The sequence below is a fragment of the Uranotaenia lowii genome, chromosome 2 (assembly GCF_029784155.1).
Source record: "Uranotaenia lowii strain MFRU-FL chromosome 2, ASM2978415v1, whole genome shotgun sequence".
Classification (NCBI taxonomy): domain Eukaryota; kingdom Metazoa; phylum Arthropoda; class Insecta; order Diptera; family Culicidae; genus Uranotaenia; species Uranotaenia lowii.
Window position 1 is genome coordinate 340,988,618 of NC_073692.1, and position 18,166 is coordinate 341,006,783.

The 18,166-nt window shown below is 31.7% G+C and overlaps 1 protein-coding gene and 1 long non-coding RNA gene across 2 annotated transcripts in view; one reads left to right on the forward strand and one right to left on the reverse strand.

Moving 5' to 3' along the window:
- Positions 1 to 18,166, forward strand: part of LOC129744913 (sodium-dependent nutrient amino acid transporter 1-like) — a 35,008-nt gene that overhangs the window by 7,035 nt on the left and 9,807 nt on the right. The gene's annotated exons all lie outside the window — the stretch shown is intronic.
- LOC129744914 (uncharacterized) lies at positions 8,655 to 9,414 on the reverse strand. The gene is made up of 3 exons (XR_008737018.1): positions 9,335 to 9,414; positions 9,010 to 9,265; positions 8,655 to 8,911 (listed from the first exon to the last, which is right to left on the reverse strand). It is a non-coding gene; the product is annotated as an uncharacterized LOC129744914 (long non-coding RNA).

Consider the following 18,166-nt stretch of genomic DNA (forward strand, 5'->3'; position numbering starts at 1 on the left):
CCAATTTGACAATTAGGCGATTCACCGTAATCTCAAAAATAGTTCAGCTATTGGTACCGATGGCATATCAACGAAATTTTTGAAGAAACACAAACCCTATTTTATCGATAAATACATAGATCAAATATTCGTTTACAGACCTTTTGAAATGCGCTAAAGTTACCGCGATTTAAAAGTGGTGATAAAACGCTTATAACAAATTACAGACCAATTTTTGTCCTTAACAATCTTTATAAATCGTTCGAAAGGCTTTTTTTATCAGATAGAACAAAATTGCACATAACATAATCTTATTAATGGCAATCAATATGGTTTTGTTCCTAAATTCATCATGCTTAATGCGTGCGCTAGTCTTACAAGGACAATCTCGGATAGTCTTGATAAAAAATACTGTTGCCTGTTCGTTCATTGATATTCGGATAGCTTTCGATTGTAGGAGTCACAAGTTTTTAGTAGGACAATTGAAATTGTTCGGGATCTCAAAAAATCAAAAAGAACTTATTAAATATTATCTGTCCAAAAGACAGAATATCATAAAAATAAATTGCAATAAAAGCAACAGAATGCAAATAACATTTGGTATAACTCAAGGATCTATTTTGGGACATTTGCTGTTCATTACTTACATAAACGATATTTTCGACGATTCTCTAAAAGGTAAATTGTTGCTCTTTGCATATGATGTAGCCCTGTTGTAAATAAAAGAAAACACCGACATGTTAAAAGAGTACATTTTTCACGACACAAATATTTTGATATCATTGTTTCGCCAAAATCATATGACGCTGAATTTACAAAAAAAAACTTACTTTATTCTTTTCAATCTACACAAGCAATCTGAAAAGGTTTCAACTTCGCTGAATGAATTTATTAAAAAATTAGAAACCGGGCAGTTACATATGTACGTGTGTATTTAAAAAACTCAACGTTTGATCGAAAAACTCTCTATTGAGGAAACGAAGGCGTTACTATTATATTTAATGTTAAAATATATGCATAAAAAAAAGTCGTCGTTTTTAGCATTTCAAGAAATGCTCTTACTTTATCATAAAATCTCTTTTTTTATCTTTGCACACTATTTTCAGTCATGAATTGATCTGTTATTTTTACCACAGAAGCAAAACTTTTGCAAAATCATGACATTTGTCACAAATTCACCTGGAAACCCCAATTGGAATCTGGTTGGAAATTTTTCATGAGTAAGCATCTCGAAGAATTTGACCTCTTGAATTCAATATTAACATAAATTTATTAGTCCATCAAAACAAATCTGTCAAATTGCCTAAAAACCGAATGCACAGATTGTGGTTCTATGGAACTGCTCACTATTAGTTAATTACTTGGTGTTTACTAGTCAGGCAACACTTTTTGCCTGCCGGAGACGGATTTACTGCATAGTTAAGGGGCCTGCATTCAGTTATGCCCAAAAACCATAGACTTTTTACCATAGTTGAGATCAAGGGTTTTATTCCGATGCTTGGTTTGAACTTCGTGAGCATCCTAGAGTGACTTCTTATATTTCTTATCCATTTCGGCAAAAAAAATTAGAAAAATTCAACAGTCCATGAGTTTTTAAGTCGACAATGAAGAATTTCCAGGGCGATTGTGCAAAATTATTTTATCATGTCTCTTTGCATCGTAAATATCTCAAACACAAGTTAACTTAAAAATCTTAAAAAAATAAAGAGGCAAGATAGTCCTTTTTATAACCAATACAACGCTGCTAAAGTTTCGTACATCCAAGCTCTGGCAACGTACCTATAACCGAAATGAAGTGCCCTGATACTAAATATGATCAGTTATGATTAAGTAATCGAACAAGTATCTAAAGTTAAGTATCTTGGTTTGTTATCTAATTGATGGAAATCTACGATCGAATGAATGTATTCTTTAAATTAGCTCTTAACTTTCCTCTTCCATTTTCGCTCTTAAGAAAATACGTTACTTATTTCTGAAAAAATAGCTTGGAATGTGTATTATGCTTATATACACCCGCACTTAGCGTATATGGATAGCATATGATGAAGTACAGCTTCTGTGCATTTTAAACCTCTTCTTACATTGCAAAATCGAGTGCTGGAAATTATCAAAAAGCCTCCGAAAATTGCATCAGTGTGAAATTTATTGTTCATAACAAAAATGTGCTCATACGCTTATTATCTCAGTTTTGTCATAGTTTCACATAGAAAAGGAATTTTTCATAAATATCCAACAAGTCACTCAGACGCAATCCACTTGCAAATCATGTCCTGTGAAGAATCATGAGCCACATAATGTGCGGTATCTTGGGCCACCTTTATTTTGGTGTTTTTATACACATTCATAACTTAAAATTCTTTTATCCTATCTGCAAAGTTTTCTTACGAGTTGTGAAAAATATTCTGTCATTCTAATTCATCGCGATATAGACGAACATAAAACTTATGTAAGGAGTTTTGCTCAAAATTTCGCGAGTCAAGTTTTTACAAACGATTCGATCATACACAACTCTCTTTTTTATTTCATCAACTGATATTGCTTTGAAATAACGAATTGAATTATGAAATTACATTTTTGGGTCAACTGATAAACTTTGAATGTTATTTGGTCAATTTAGATTTGGTGGCCTACAATTTAGTAGAAATTTAAAAAAAATCCTAATGATTCGTGAAAAATGTAAAAAAATCCTTACCATTTATTTTTATCATTTTTGGGGAGTAGCTTTGCCAAAACTTATTTAAATTACCTAGCCCTCCCAAACAATTTTTCCCAACAAAGTTTTTTGTAATCATAAAACAAAGCTTCTGTGAATTTTTCAGCGAAAAAAAATTGGGTACTAGAGGATTATTTACGAAGAAATGTTGATGGTGATGCTTCCAGGGGCCAAAAAACTCAAATAAATTGAAGATTTTTATATCTAGACTTCCTTTTTTACCGTCTGTAGCTAAACAGGCTTCAAGGGCAAATTTAAATTGTGGAAAAACTGCTCGAAAACAAAACTTTTATCAATGAGCTTCTTTAACGATTCAAAGCCAAACGCGGTTTCCAAAAAAAATCCCTAATTTTGAGCTATTGCTGTGTTATAGCGCCAAATGTCTTCAAATGGAAGAATAGTACATCTGTTTAAACAAAAAGGCGTTTTCTCAGGAGGAGTCAAAGGTTTTAATTTATCATAGGAATGTCTAGAAAATTCTCGCATTTAATTATTAAAAAAGTTTAGCTAATGATAAACATCTATGAACGGAAAATGATGATAAATGGAGTGATGAATTTCGCGTTTATTGATCAAATTAAATTATTCAAAAATAACCACTCCATTTAAAAACGGTAAAAATTTGAGTTTGAAGGGTTAAGAGAGTAGTAGATTTTAGAGTACTTGATTTTTTTTATATTGTTGTTAAATTTTAAAAACATTAAAAAACGTTAAAACAAAGTACTGATGTTTGTCAAAATTGAAAAAATATGTAGGTTAGAGCGGCAATGGATGTATGGGAAAAATTTCATGATCGATTCTTAAGAACCAACCATGTACATTTTGTAGATTTGCCAAAAATGACCGGTGCAAAATTTAAGCTCAATCAGACATCATGAAGTGGTACATCAAGGCGCTTGGAATTTAGGTTTTTGACCTTAAAAAATCATCAAAGGGAGAACCAAGGGAAATCGGAAAAATTGAAATTTTAATCATGATGCCAAATCACTTAAAAATGTTTAAAACTTAAAAATCTGGTGACATCTCAAAAAAAATGTTTTTGTCAAAAAGACTTCAAAATTTGAATGTCGAAATTTTATTTTTACTGCCAAATAATTAAAAAATGCATGAAACGTCAAAATCTGGTGTTATATCAATAAAAAAAATAAAAACTACTAGAAATCGTTAAAGCTGAGACCAACGTTGCCAAAAAAAATTTGTGTTTCCGAGAAAAAAAATTCCGACATTCTGTGATTTTACCCAAAAACTCTGTGATTGTTTTCTGTGATGCTTTTTCCTTTAATTTAGATGAAAATTCAACCTAAATTGGGACCTTTTTACAATTTAGTTGGGTAAAATCAATTTACATTAAAAATCTCATATTTTCTTTAATTCAAATTAAGAAATCTAAAATTTATATTGGCAAAAAAGTTGAAACTTTGAAAATACACTATTCAAAAATTCTGAGTAATCTGTGAATATTTCAAAATTTTGTGTTCTGTGATGAAAATTAAAGCAAAATTCTGTAAATTTTTCTGTGATTTCGGCTATTATGGTTGAGACCAGCAAGGAAGCTAGTTCCTTGATACAATGAGCAATTTCCTTTAAAATTGTTGAATAAATAGTCTGCCGTCACTGTGTTATTGATTCTCTCTTGATTTTGGACGCCCTGACTTACAGTGATACCAAACCCTCCGTACTTGGGCGTTTTTCAAATATTTTTCGTCGAATTTTTTTGTCAGATTATGCAATTTAAAAAATTATTATAGATCTGTGGAAATTTTTGTGGCTCTAGAATTTGACATGTGTTGTAGTGTAAAATTTTAAATTTTTATGGGAATAAGTATGGAAAAAGCAATCTTCTTCGCAAAAATCTGCGTCATGTAGCTGAAGATTAATACTCCACAGAACAAGTTTGCAGAAAACTTTAAATCATTTAAATTTTAAAAGCTTTATACAAAAGATTAAATGGTTTCAATATGAAATTGAAATGATTAATAGTAAGATAGTAATTTTTAAAAGTATCTTGGAAGTATAAAAGGTTAGTTCTCAATTCGAATTATGATTTGCAAGGCTTGAAGCTCACTTATGGTAAGAATTTCCAAAAAAAGCAAACACACCATAAATTGAAGATAATCGTCGGAAAATTTTCTAATAAAAAAGTGAACAGTGAACAGTGAAAAGATGTTCAGGAAAATTTTTTGGGAAAAAGAAGTTTTTTTAAACTCAATGCATCGTGTGTTTGCATCCGATGGAAAAAACTTTATTTAAATGTTTATACATACTTCGTAGTTATCTCGAAAGACTTATTTTCAAATTTTGCACCAGAGAACGTGTCTTTACAAGATAGTTTAACGATTTAGCCATTTGCGAACATTCGCTTCTGTAATTAAAGAATGTGGTAAAGATTACCTATCTTTTTAACATGCCAACAGAGTCGTTGACGGAATTAAAAATAATCGGTCTTAGTCCATGCGCCGACCATAAGGACTGCAGCTTGAACTATAAACATTTTTATTTGATTTATCCATCACGACGACTCGTTTTCAAACAATCGGAATCTGTTGGCGAATCGTTCAAGCAAAACTAAGTATCTGAAATCGACAGCTGTTCTATGTCTTTAGTAGATTAGTGATTCGAATCGAAATATTGCCGCGTGATTCTACCCCTAACGGGTTTGTTATTAGAGCTAGCTTATTCAACTAATTCAATCCATCTGTAGGGTGGAGCTCGGAAATGCACCCGCGCCAGTTGCAGTAGGAAATAGCACCAGCTAAGCTAGTCAGTCAGTCGGCGGCGCGGATGCATTTTTCCGGTGTTAATTACTGGAATAAATAATTTTCACAAGCCCGTCGAATTATAATTGTTGAGCAGTGCAGTTACTTGTGACAGGACAGTTGCCGCAACTGGAACTGACAATCGTACATACAACAAGTTTTAGTCAGGTGGATGATCCCAATCGACTGGACTGTTTAATTTTAGCAAACTGGATAATAATCTACGATTTGATCGCATACCAAGTAGCAGTTAAATACGGGATGGAACTTCACGATTTATCAAATTATTGAAAAGGGGGTTGTTATAAGAAAATTAAATTTCTGTGAAAATAGATATCCAGGAACTTGAAGACTGTTTAAGCGATCAGAGTATTTAAATTCCCAATCGTCATCATTCACCGAATAGTGTAATTTCCATTCAAGTGTCACCCTGAAGAAGATTTTGAAAATCGCAATTTAAATTGATTGTGTTGACTACATAGAAATGAATGCACCTTAACAACATTTATCCATTTGCGAGTTTCCTTTTTTGCCATTTAAATTTCAATATTTCTTAGTTACATCACTTTCCTTGAAAAATTATGTAAAAATGATTCTTACAATTTATGAATCAATAGGGTTAGTTGCCCTACTTTGGACCTATTAAGCGATGGGTTTTAAAAAATCATATATTTATCATCAACTGGCGCGAGCTACTTTTTCGAAATGCGTTTTAGGGATAGTTTTTAATCTCTTTTGTCTATGCGATTGCAAGTGAAGGTTTTTAGTAGCGTATTTTATAAGATATGACGATATTTCAGAATGATATAAATATCCATGCTTGGACCCACTGTTCTAGCCTTGATCCTAAGACCAATGCTGTATTTTAGACTCAAGCCCAAAGTACGAAAGAAAATACTTCATTTTTTTTGTCTATTATTTCACGTTTGTTAATATAATAAGTTATAAATCAATAAAATCTTTAGCGAAAAAAAACTTCTGTAGTCTAAATTATGAAATTTTTAGAAAATGTGATGCTGGGAAAAAATATTTTATTGTAGCAGAAATAAGTAGCAGTTTGAGAAATGAATGATTATGAATTGATGATTAATTATGGCTGAATAAATTACACTAGTTTACAAAATTTTAAAAAAATCGTGAACTCGATTAACTGACCAACATTTTTAATGTAAAATCGGGCGCTGAATGCGAAAATGAAATTCAAAAAAATCTAAGTAGAACCGTTTTTGAGTTATGCTCCGAATATGAAATTTCAGAAAAATTAAAAAAGTTCTTGTACTTAGATTAAAATATCTCGGACGGCATAACAGTAATTTGAAATTCCTCTTTTGCATATTGAAGGTGAATAAATTTTCTATCGATCATCTGAACACAGTTTTTGCGTTTGACCAACAGTATTGTTGATATTAGTGACTTTATGAGAAAAAAATTTATAAAAAACGCATTTTTTTAGAGAAAATTTTAATTCAACGAAAGTTTTAGACTCGATGGTAGCATTTAAAAAATCTGATTTTCTTTTGCTCTTAAATGTTAATTTGAAACAAAGATTTCAAGTGGTAATTTATCGAAATCGGTTGAAAATTGAAGAAGTTATGGCTACTTTAACATAATAGTATTTTTTGTAGTTTTTCATAATTTAACGAACCGCAGTACACTTATTAAAGTATAGGAAGAATGAAACATGATAAATCTCACTCGCTCCAAGTCAAAATTATTTATTAGTTTACCAGAAGGTCACATGCCAAGTTTCAGGAAGATCTGACCATAAGGAGGGGTTGCTTGAGTCTCAAACGTGAATAAAATTTTGAGGTATTTTGCCCGGAAGTAACGAAAAATACTGGTTTTTCATCTATAACTTCTTTCATCACTAGCTGATTGTTTTTTATGGTTGATATTCTTAAAGTCTAAGTTAAGACAAATATTTCACCCGAAGACTGTAACTCGATTGGATTTGAAACAGTAAAGTTATAGCGGTTCAAAGATTGTGTTTTGGTCGAAAATTCTCGTATAAAACGCAATGAGTAAAAAGTACTCATTGCGTGTTGGACAAAATCTGCGGCCTTTGAACTGCAATAACTTTTCTGTTTCAAATCCAATCGAGTTACAGTCTTCGGGTGAAATATTTGTCTCAACTTAGACTTTAAGAAAATCAACCATAAAAAACAATCAGCTAGTGATGAAAGAAGTTATAGATGAAAAACCAGTATTTTTCGTTCCTTCCGGGCAAAATACCTCAAAATTTTATTCACGTTTGAGACTCAAGCAACCCCTCCTTATGGTCAGATCTTCCTGAAACTTGGCATGTGACCTTCTGGTAAACTAATAAATAATTTTGACTTGGAGCGAGTGAGATTTATCATGTTTCATTCTTCCTATACTATAATAAGTGTACTGCGGTTCGTTAAATTATGAAAAACTACAAAAAATACTATTATGTTAAAGTAGCCATAACTTCTTCAATTTTCAACCGATTTCGATAAATTACCACTTGAAATCTTTGTTTTAAATTGACATTTAAGAGCAAAAGAAAATCAGATTTTTTAAATGCTACCATCGAGTCTAAAACTTTCGTTGAATTAAAATTTTCTCTAAAAAAATGCGTTTTTTATAAATTTTTTTCTCATAAAGTCACTAATATCAACAATACTGTTGGTCAAACGCAAAAACATTGTTTAGATGATCGATAGAAAATTTATTCACCTTCAATATGCAAAAGAGGAATTTCAAATTAATGTTATGCCGTCCGAGATATTTTAATCTAAGTTCAAGAACTTTTTTAATTTTTCCGAAATTTCATATTTGGAGCATAACTCAAAAACGGTTCTACTTAGATTTTTTTGAATTTCATTTTCGGATTCAGCGCCCGATTTCACATTAGAAATGACCTTCAGTTTACTGAGTTCAAAAATGCTGTAAACTAGTGTTATTGATGGTTTACTATAGCTTGAATAAACCGTAATAATAAATTGATTTATAAAATGCGAAATAAACCCCAAAGAAATGTACGTTGTATGGCGTTGAATTTCTAGAATAAACTACATAAACAAATTTTAGATGTGTGATAATGATTTTATTTAATTTTATAACTATAACTAGCTAAACGTTATGACACTCGGTTTGATAATCTGTTACTTAAACGCACACCCTGACTATTAGGACTTTGTTGAACTTCATTTCTTGAAAGTTCTTTTATATGTGATCCAAGAATGAAGTATTTGACTTGTGGCAGAATATAAAAATATAAGTTGATTTTTTTTTATTATGTTTTTACTTGACAAATATTTCAACTGCTTTTGGAACTTTCACTTTCAAAACTTCGGATACAGTTTAAAAAATTTCTCTTCAGCTTTTATAAAGAATCTTTCTTCTGTGTCTTTATGCTAGATGCTGTCAAAATATAAGGGTCCACAATTCCGCATACCAAATTTATGACGTCGAAATTGGTTTATCCTTATTTTTTTATCTGAAAAGGATGGAAAAAAAAAATTAAAAAATCTCCGAGTAAAGTTCGTAAAACATTTCACTTTCTTATTGACTTTTGTTGTATTGAATTTTAATTACCTGGTTTCGTATCAGTAAACGACGCGACGTGACGTTTCGATTATGGAACTTGCACCTTGGATCTTGAATCCGTGAGGAAACGTAGAATTGTGCTCCGCTTCCAGTAACCACAATTCTGGTGGCCCCTTTGTCGACTTGTAGTTTTTTCACAGCAGCTTCCTTTGCAGCGCGGTTTCGTATCGGATTCATCATCTTTTTCACGGCTTTCTAACACTCCAGTTCGATCAAAATCACCGTTCACATCACTATATAATGGCTGTTCGGACGGATAGAATAAATCACTCACATTAGATAGATAAATTTGCCAATTCATAATAAAACTTACCTTGTTTCGATTATTCATTTCGAAAAACATTATCTAACTTTTTTACCAAGTAGGAAGAGTCAACATTGTTTCAGTTTGTTTTTAATCGGGTATAAAAGTTCAAAAAGGGGTAATTAGGAAATGCTTTTGTTGATTTTTCTGCTAAATTAACACTATCTGGCCGAGGAAGAAGGAACATTACGACGCATCAAATGAATTTCATTTTTGAAAAAAAATACATTGAAACTGTGTTACACCCTCTCGAAAATCTACTGCGGAATTTTCTGACAGCTACACGGTAACACATTAGAACTCAACATAAGGTTTTAGCACATACGGTTTATACTCAATATTAATCTTTGCTTTGATCAATTATCGGTTCGATGCATTGATTTGAAAGAAACAGTTCACCGATAAACTTAATTTTGAGACAAGAATATTAAAATAAACATAAATCTGAGAGGTTATTCAACTGTCATTTCGAATTAAATTTCTTTCTGTTGAGTTTGGCCATGGGGTCGTTTAGATAAGTTTGTTGGTTATGTTGGGTCTAAATATGGATCACCGTGAAAAACCATGGTAAATGGAAAACCTTAATTGGACCGTTTTGAAAATGTAATTGTTCTGGAGTTTTTCCCGCATAATATATGGATTTTGGGAGATAAATAAGAACTTTAGATTACCTTCTACCAAACAAATGAAAATTTATATGAAAAAATGACCCTTGTTATTCAAAAACCCTGCATTCACTAACAACATAGAATGCTTGAAGTTGCGCTCTGTTAATAGTGACGTACATTACGTTTAGTAAATGGAATGATATTTTAAAATCCTAAAGAAATCGGCGTCTACATACTGTATGATGGAAAAATTGATATGAAAAGGTGTAGAGAGGATCGTATTTTATTCTTTGCTAAATATTAACATTAAGTTATGTGAATTGGTTATGTAATCACAAGTTTTCTGTGCGATAGGACCAAAGTGGTGTCTAGGTCCAAGGTAGGGCAACTAACCCTACATCAAAAGAAATGTTTAACTTATTTTATCTTGTGATTAAACCATTAGACTGAGTCGATTTGGGGTTATTTCTGATTTTCTCAAACTCTGGGGTCTTAAAAGCATCGTCTTGGTCCAAGACTCATCCATGATTTTTTTTGCAGAATTAAAAAGTAACGTTTACTTGAGTAAATAGAAATTTTTTGTTTGTGTGGGAAAATTAAATATTTTGTACTGGAAAAAAAAACATAATTTTTGATTCTTCTGTGGGACCGAGTCAGCTGATGGGTTTCGTGCCAATTCATGATTTTTTCAAAGAAAAATTTCCGCTGAACAACTTTGTTGAAGATCGTTACTTCGTATCTTATAAGGCAAAAAAGTTATTAGCTGTTCAACAGGGGTCTTTTGCATGACTTCTTTTCATGCAATACTTCGCGAGACTCCAGCAGTGATGTCAATTGTTAAACTGTTAACTGTTAAACAGCTAATAAATTTTTTGCCTTATAAGATACGAAGTTACGGTCTTTAACAAAGTTGTTCAGCGGAAATTTTCTTTTGAAGAATTTAGAAATTTTCACGAAACCTATCATCTGGCTTGGTTCCACTGAAGAAACAAAAATGATGTTGATTTTCATGTAAACGTTACTTAAAAATTCTGCAAAAATCATGGATGAATTTTGGACCAAGACGAAGCTTTTTAAACTCTAGGGTTTGATAAATTCAAAAATGACCTCGAATCGACTCAGTCTATTAAAACATTTTATTCTGTATTTGAAACAAGAGCTCCGGAAAAAAATCGGGAATGAGTTCTTCTGAACTCAGAAACAATAACGTGACAAGAGATGAGATCTAAATCGCAATCTCTCCTTATCCGTACTTTCCTAAAAATTGTGTTATTTACTCTCGAATTTTCAGCAGTTTCATGTTAAAAAGAGGGTCGTGCTTCCTGCAGTCACTATTAAAAAATAGCGAGAAAGCTTTGTTTTTTCAATATGTGGAAAAATCTGATTTCGAATTTAAATGCATTTTGCATTTTTGTACTATAACGAAACCAAAAAAAAATACATTTTAACGCCAGTTTGCTGAACTGCTTCTCGTCGCTAACAGTTTTTTGGGCCTTCTTAAGGTTCTGCTTAACTTTCGCCCTATATTTTCCGATTGGGTAAAGTTTTTAATGTGTTGGGAGGGTTCTTGTATATAAAGTCAGTTTCGCTTGGACAAAATAAAGGACGCACTCATAAAAACCTTAACAGATCGCTGTTTCTCTGCTTTGAAAACTAGGCGTCTTCACATAAGCCAAAAAGGATTCATTTTCCTGCAAACCCAGTCGGAACTAAGGGTTTGATTATTTGTTCATTATTTTAGGGCACGATCAAATCCGGTAAGCTGGTGAAAAAGCAAGTTTCCGTAGATATTCGTAAACTTCAAGCTAAAAACTGTCAGAAATCTTTTTTCAAAGCAAAATTGCTTCAAAAACGGTTAAAATGAGCCAGGAGCACGAATTAGAAGCTAAAGGCTTAAAATCGCAGCGGTTCAGCAAGACAGAGCAATCAAGCGGAAATCTTCAAATTGTAATATCTGCCGCATTTCCCGATAGATGGTTAAAAATCTAGGTTTCTACCATCTGGGTAGTTCCCAAAAATACTGGAAAAAAAATGTTTGAGAACAAAAGAAAACTAAAATCGAAGAAATAGAATGGATTTTTGCGAATTAAGACCATTAGTTCGCTACTATAACAGATTTTATGACTTTGCATCCAGCATACAATTTCAGCAATGTTCATTCCGGACGCCTCAAAATGCATTGAAAAACTCAAACAACTCTAGAAACGGGTTATTTTAAACTAAGCTTGCCAGATTGCCCGGTTTTATCCGGGTTTGCCCGGATATTTGAAGCAAAATTTCGAGAAAGTCCAGTCCGGCCCGGTTGCCCGGATATCGTGAAAAAAGTCCGGATATTGCTCGGATTTTATCACAATTTTCACAAAGAAACCAAAAAAAATTAAAGTTTTTGAGTAAGTTTCAGCTAAATCAATTAACGGTAGGGAAATTTTCAACGGTTGTTTCAAATAATTTCGCTTATTTACTCTTATAAACCTTTAAATATTTAAGTGTTACATTAATTAAATATTAATTTCATTGTTTTTGCATTTTTTCTTTGCTTTTATATATAATAACACCTAAATTTTGCCCGGTTATTGCCCGGTTTTTGGATTTCAAAAATTAAAATCCATGTCTGGATTTTGCCAGGGTTTTTTGAAAAAATGCCCGGAATTGCTAGTCCCGGATGGGAGTGGAAAAAATTCTGGCAACCTTATTTTAAACCATCATAGTAAACTTGAGCTCTTAGGCCTTCAAAAACGAGCATGAGTATAGACGACTTCTGATGAGAAATTTTCAGATAAATAACCTTTGAAACACGTCAAAGTGCAGTAAATCAGAATTTTGAAATTGAGACAAAAATTTGAAGGAGTTAAATTTAAAGTTGCTAAGCCACTTGCCGAAGAATTTATAAGTGTTTTCTGATAGTAGACTTTCGCTTACTTGCACTACCGTACCGGTTTAAGAGTGCGGACTTTATTTCGTCCTTGCGAAAACTGATTTGAACTACAAGTAGGCTTGAGTGTGAAGAGCATATTAAACTTTGTGAATAATTTATCTTCTGTCGTTAATGTACTAAACAATCCTACAATTCATCAGAATATTTTTAACTGATATTCCTGTCTGTTCCCTTTAAACTTGAAAACTTCTGGACCAATTTACATGAAACTTGGCAGGTGCAGTATATTAGGCCAAGGAATGTTCCTTTTACAGTCTTCGTAACTCGAGAACTGTTATGCAAAGAGAACCAAATGTGGCATGGGAGTTTATTTCGCTACGAGGAATGTTTCAATAATGGTTTAGAACCCCTTCCTTTTTCAGTTGGGAGATAGGAAGGGGAAGGGGGGCTCTCTTACAATTTTAACATAACTCGAGAGCTTATCAAGCAAATGGCGTGTATGGGTGTTTGGATACGAGAAATGTTTCTATGGCTATTTGAGATCCTAACTCCCTTCTTCCAGAGAGGAGAAAGAAAAGGGACTCTCTAAAAATTATACATATAACTCCAGAACTATTCCAGCAAATGAAACCAAATTTGGCATGACAGGGTGTTGGGATATGGGAAATTTTTTCTATGAATAATTGAAGCCCCTTTTTCAGCGGGGAAAAGTAGCTTAGCTTAGCTTGGTTGACTCATATCCACCTTAAATCATTGAACTTGAAATGCTTCAATTACAGGTTTTTTTTAAATCGATTCTAGAGGAACTTCGTATTTTTTACATTATTTTCAAACTATACATTTCAAATTCCATGATCGCTGGCGTGGCTAAGCAGATTAAGTTCCACGTCGCCAATGGTTGCTACTCCGTGATTAATCGATGCCATCAATTTAGCACTAAGTCCAAAAGAATGGTGCTCCTTTTTCAGCGAGGAAAAGTAAAGGAAAAAGGGGGGTTCCATACAAATTATTTGCATAACTCTAGAACTTATCGAACAAATGAAACCAAATGATGTGGCATCAATGGGTATTTGAGTACGAAAAATATTTCTATGAAAATTATGCACTAACGCCTCCATCCAATGGTGAGATAGGAAGGGGGGATAGTACTTCCTTACAAGTTTTTGCAGAACTCAAGAACTTATCAATCTAAATAATGGAAGCAAATTCCCCATGGGATGGAATTTCAATACGGGAAATTTTTATATGATTATTGGAAACCATTCCTCTTTTGCAGTAGAAGGATATAATTTTAAAAATTTCGAAAGAAGATTTGCTTATTAAAATGTTTTTAAAATCCTTTCTTCAACCCTTTTTTTAACCATCCTACTTTGCATTGAATATTCTGGGGCAGCGCTTTTACTTGAACCAAAAATCCTATCGAATGTCCAAATGTGGAAACTTCTAAAGAGTTCGAAAGGCCGAATCGATTGTCTGGAAGTTTCTTGTGTTATTTTGACCGGAAGCTGTAAATAAATGCACATACTTGTACGACAAGAACTCTTTTCAGAGACATAAGAATCCTATATAGAAAAATTCTCCGGTAAATATAATGAAAGAAAAGGCTGAACTATTCTTAATTATTACGATATTATATTTTCGAGGAATAAAAATAACGTCGGATAGTTTAGCTTTCAAGTTTAAATACAATTCCAATATTTCTGTTTTCAGCTGTATTAACAAACTAATTGATTGATTTTTCATTATTTGATACTAAAAACATCTTATTTCTTAACAACTAATTTCATTTTTTTTTATCCCAAAATTGAGCTGAGAACTATACCGACAAACAGGGCATCATGCAACAGCGGGGTTAGATGCAACATTTATATATCACCTCACTGAATCAACTTTTTATTTAATGTATTGTAATAAAGTTATCTTTTTATGATTACAAAACGATTATGACATAAGTTTATTATTTTTATATAAAATTTGAAAAATCGAGCAATAAAAGTTCAAATTTTAACATTTTTCAATGCCGTGAAAAACTTTACGCATTATGACGGATTGGCTTGATAATATTACCTACAAACTTTTTACTGGTTTCTTATTGCTATACCAACACTGTTGGTGTAAAAATATTTTTCGAACAATCACTAAATTTTTTTGAATAAATATTTTCCTAATTCAGTTAGGTGTCTGAGGTAATATGCAACAAAATGCAAATCAAAGAAACACCTTGTAAATCTCGTTTCCAAGTGCTGGAATATTAATGTTTTGCATCACGCGTTTGTAAACAATGAAATTTTTTTAACATTTTTTTTTATTATTCAGCTTGTAGAATTTTACGTAGTTTTATTTAACCCCTAAATGTATGCAGCATCCATTTTTTCAAAAAAAAAAATGATAAAATAAGTTTTTAGAGATCAAAAAATTACTGCAATTGGTGTTTTGATGCGTAATGGTTTTTAAGGCATCGTAAATATATAAAAAAATATAGATTTTAATACGTGTCCATAAGATTTTTCATTAAAAACAAAGTTTGTTGGAAGTCACCCAATTTTCTGAGTAGGGTGAAAATCGCATGTTTTTAGAAAATTAAAAATAACTAAAGTAACCAATATAGAAGCTATTGAAGTTGAAAGTTGTTGCATTTTACCCCAGTTGACGGTATGTTTCAATAGAGTTCAAAATAAGAAGAACAGAGTTTCAGAAATGACCTGCTAAATATACTGATAAATAAATTTTATACACAATCAAAGCTAGTATAATTTTCCCTCTTGTGTTTAAATAAAAGTTCTTATGAAACATTATATATATCTAAACAAAGCAGAAATGAATTTTATATCAGTTTACATTATTCTTTGTGAAAAATTTGGATAAAAATTCCCTTTTGTTACGGAAATAGCTGTATCTTTGTTTTAAGATATTATCAGTGTTCGGCACAAAAGCGCTGATCCGCTAATCGCTAAAAAGTCCGCAAACTTTTTGTTAACGATTTAATTTTGGCGCTAAATTTTGATTGAGCTAGCTAATGAAAAAGTTCCTCAATTTTTTCTTTCCGCTAAATAAAGACCGCAAACTCTCATAGATATGTATCATTCTCACGAATTAATACTGATGAAATATACTTTTTGTAATTTATCAAGTTAAGATGAAATTGGGTACCTATCATTCTTACTCACTTCTAATGGTCTCAGTGAAGGAATGCGTACTGGAATTAGAGTAAGAATGTGCCTTCACTTTTCTCTCTATTAGTACCTTTTTTCACAACATTCACAGAAGAAGAATACAATAAATGGTCATAAACAATCTACTTTGCGAAAAACCGATACATCGAGTAAATTTTCAACTAAAATTTAAAAAAAAAATCAAGGAAACATAAAGCAACATGACTCTTATCTTCCACATTTTGTTTTTTACTCTGCTTGCTACTTGTTAGAAAATTCGATTATTTTCATTAAATTTCTATAAAAAAAAAATCCTTTGTATTTGAGGTGATTCCTTACGCCTATTCGGGTGCATCTCCACACCATACGCTATAAACTTTCGAACTATTAGAAAAATTGAAAGTGAATTTATAAAAGAATTTTTGTATTTGTTTGAGCCTTGTTGTTGGTCAATAGTAAGCGATTAGCGATTAGCGCCGCTTGAATCGATAACTTTATCAGCACCGCAGCACATTTTACGTATTTAATTAGCGGTCGGTAACTTTGAATGAGTAACTAAATTATGTGAAAACTTCATGAAAAAATGTCACCCGAGCTTAAAATGGCAGCTTGTCAAAGTTGGAAGAGAGTGCGCAGATTCGCGCGATGTCATGCTTTTTTGAACGCAACTGTCTATTTTTGTAGTTTTAGCGTTTTTAAACGTTAATTTAACCCTTCCATGCATAATGTTGTTTAAAAACAACACTAATTAGAATCCAAATATCTCGGATACGTGAGCATATTTTTGAGTGGTGTATTCACAAAAAATATTATAGATATTAGAAGGAATTAGCCCATGGTATTTTTATTACAAAATTTCAATGTATGTGTGAGATATTGAACAAAGTGTGCGAAAAAATTGCAAAAATCAAATTTATTTATTAATATTTTGAAAAATGTAATTTTTGGGAAATCACTGTTATTTCTCCTGATTTGCAAATTTTATCAAATATTATTAATATCAATCAATCACAAACACCTTCCTGCACCCAATTTGCAGGGTTTGGACGAAATTGGCAAGATTGTATTGAAATGAATTAAGAATTTCAAAAATTATTTTTCATCTTTGATGGGCCTTAACTTTTATAATACTCAAAATAATGACGTCAAACCTATTCAGTTGTGTTATTCGAGTTTAAATGTTAACATTTCCCTGAATCAATAACTGCTATTCTCATTTAAAAAAAAGTCATGCATTAAAGGGTTACAAGCTGTTAAACCGTAGGATGAGAATAAAAAATCGCAAAAAAACTGCTTTGCATAGCCAATAATTTTTTTTGACTTATTTAACCTAGACGAAAGTATTTCTTTAAAATTGTGAAAGCTTTAACCGACTAAACTTGCCATTTTAAAATATTTTTATTGAAATCATATTTTTTATTTTGAAATTGTTGTGGGTTTTTTCACAAAAAAACTTAGCTTCTTCAAATGTTACAAAAAAAAAGTTTAAGAATAGGTAAAACCAATAATTAAAAATAAACTACACTTCAAGCTAATTTCTGGATGATTTAATCCGTATTTTTTTTTTCTTCCATACAAATTTCCATGCAAAATTTAATCACGTTGTGCTTATTTATGAATCAACCAAATTATTTCAAATATTACACTGATGCTTGGTGACCAAAACAAAAGTCAAAATAACATATGAGAGCAAAAAGTCGTTTTTTTTGCAGCGGATTAATAAGCCCCTCTAAGAAATTGACATTACAAAAAACTATTTGATAAAAGGAAAAATCCTTAAAAAAATCATATAAAAGTAATGGAAATCTACACGCAATGGATATACACGAGAATAAGACCAAACTCAGTTCATATAAAATTAACGAAATAAATGTTTTGTTTAAATATCCAAAGGAAAAAATTCCTCACACTTCTAAAGAAATGAGGTGGAGGTATGACCCGAATGGGCCTAAGGGACCACCACAAAAAATGAGAACATTCCAATCTTAACACAAATTATATTTGTCAATATTCCAGCGATTAAATTAGGTTTGTATAAGAGAAATGTATTTCCAATGAAAAATTCATTGACTCAACTATGTTGTTTGAACAAATGTTTTGGTTCTGGTTGGGAGCCTGCCTTGTGTAAACAATTTTTGTTTTGAGAATTTATCTTGCCTGACTTTTGAAGTTATATTTAGATTAACCTTATTCCGAGGATTTTTAA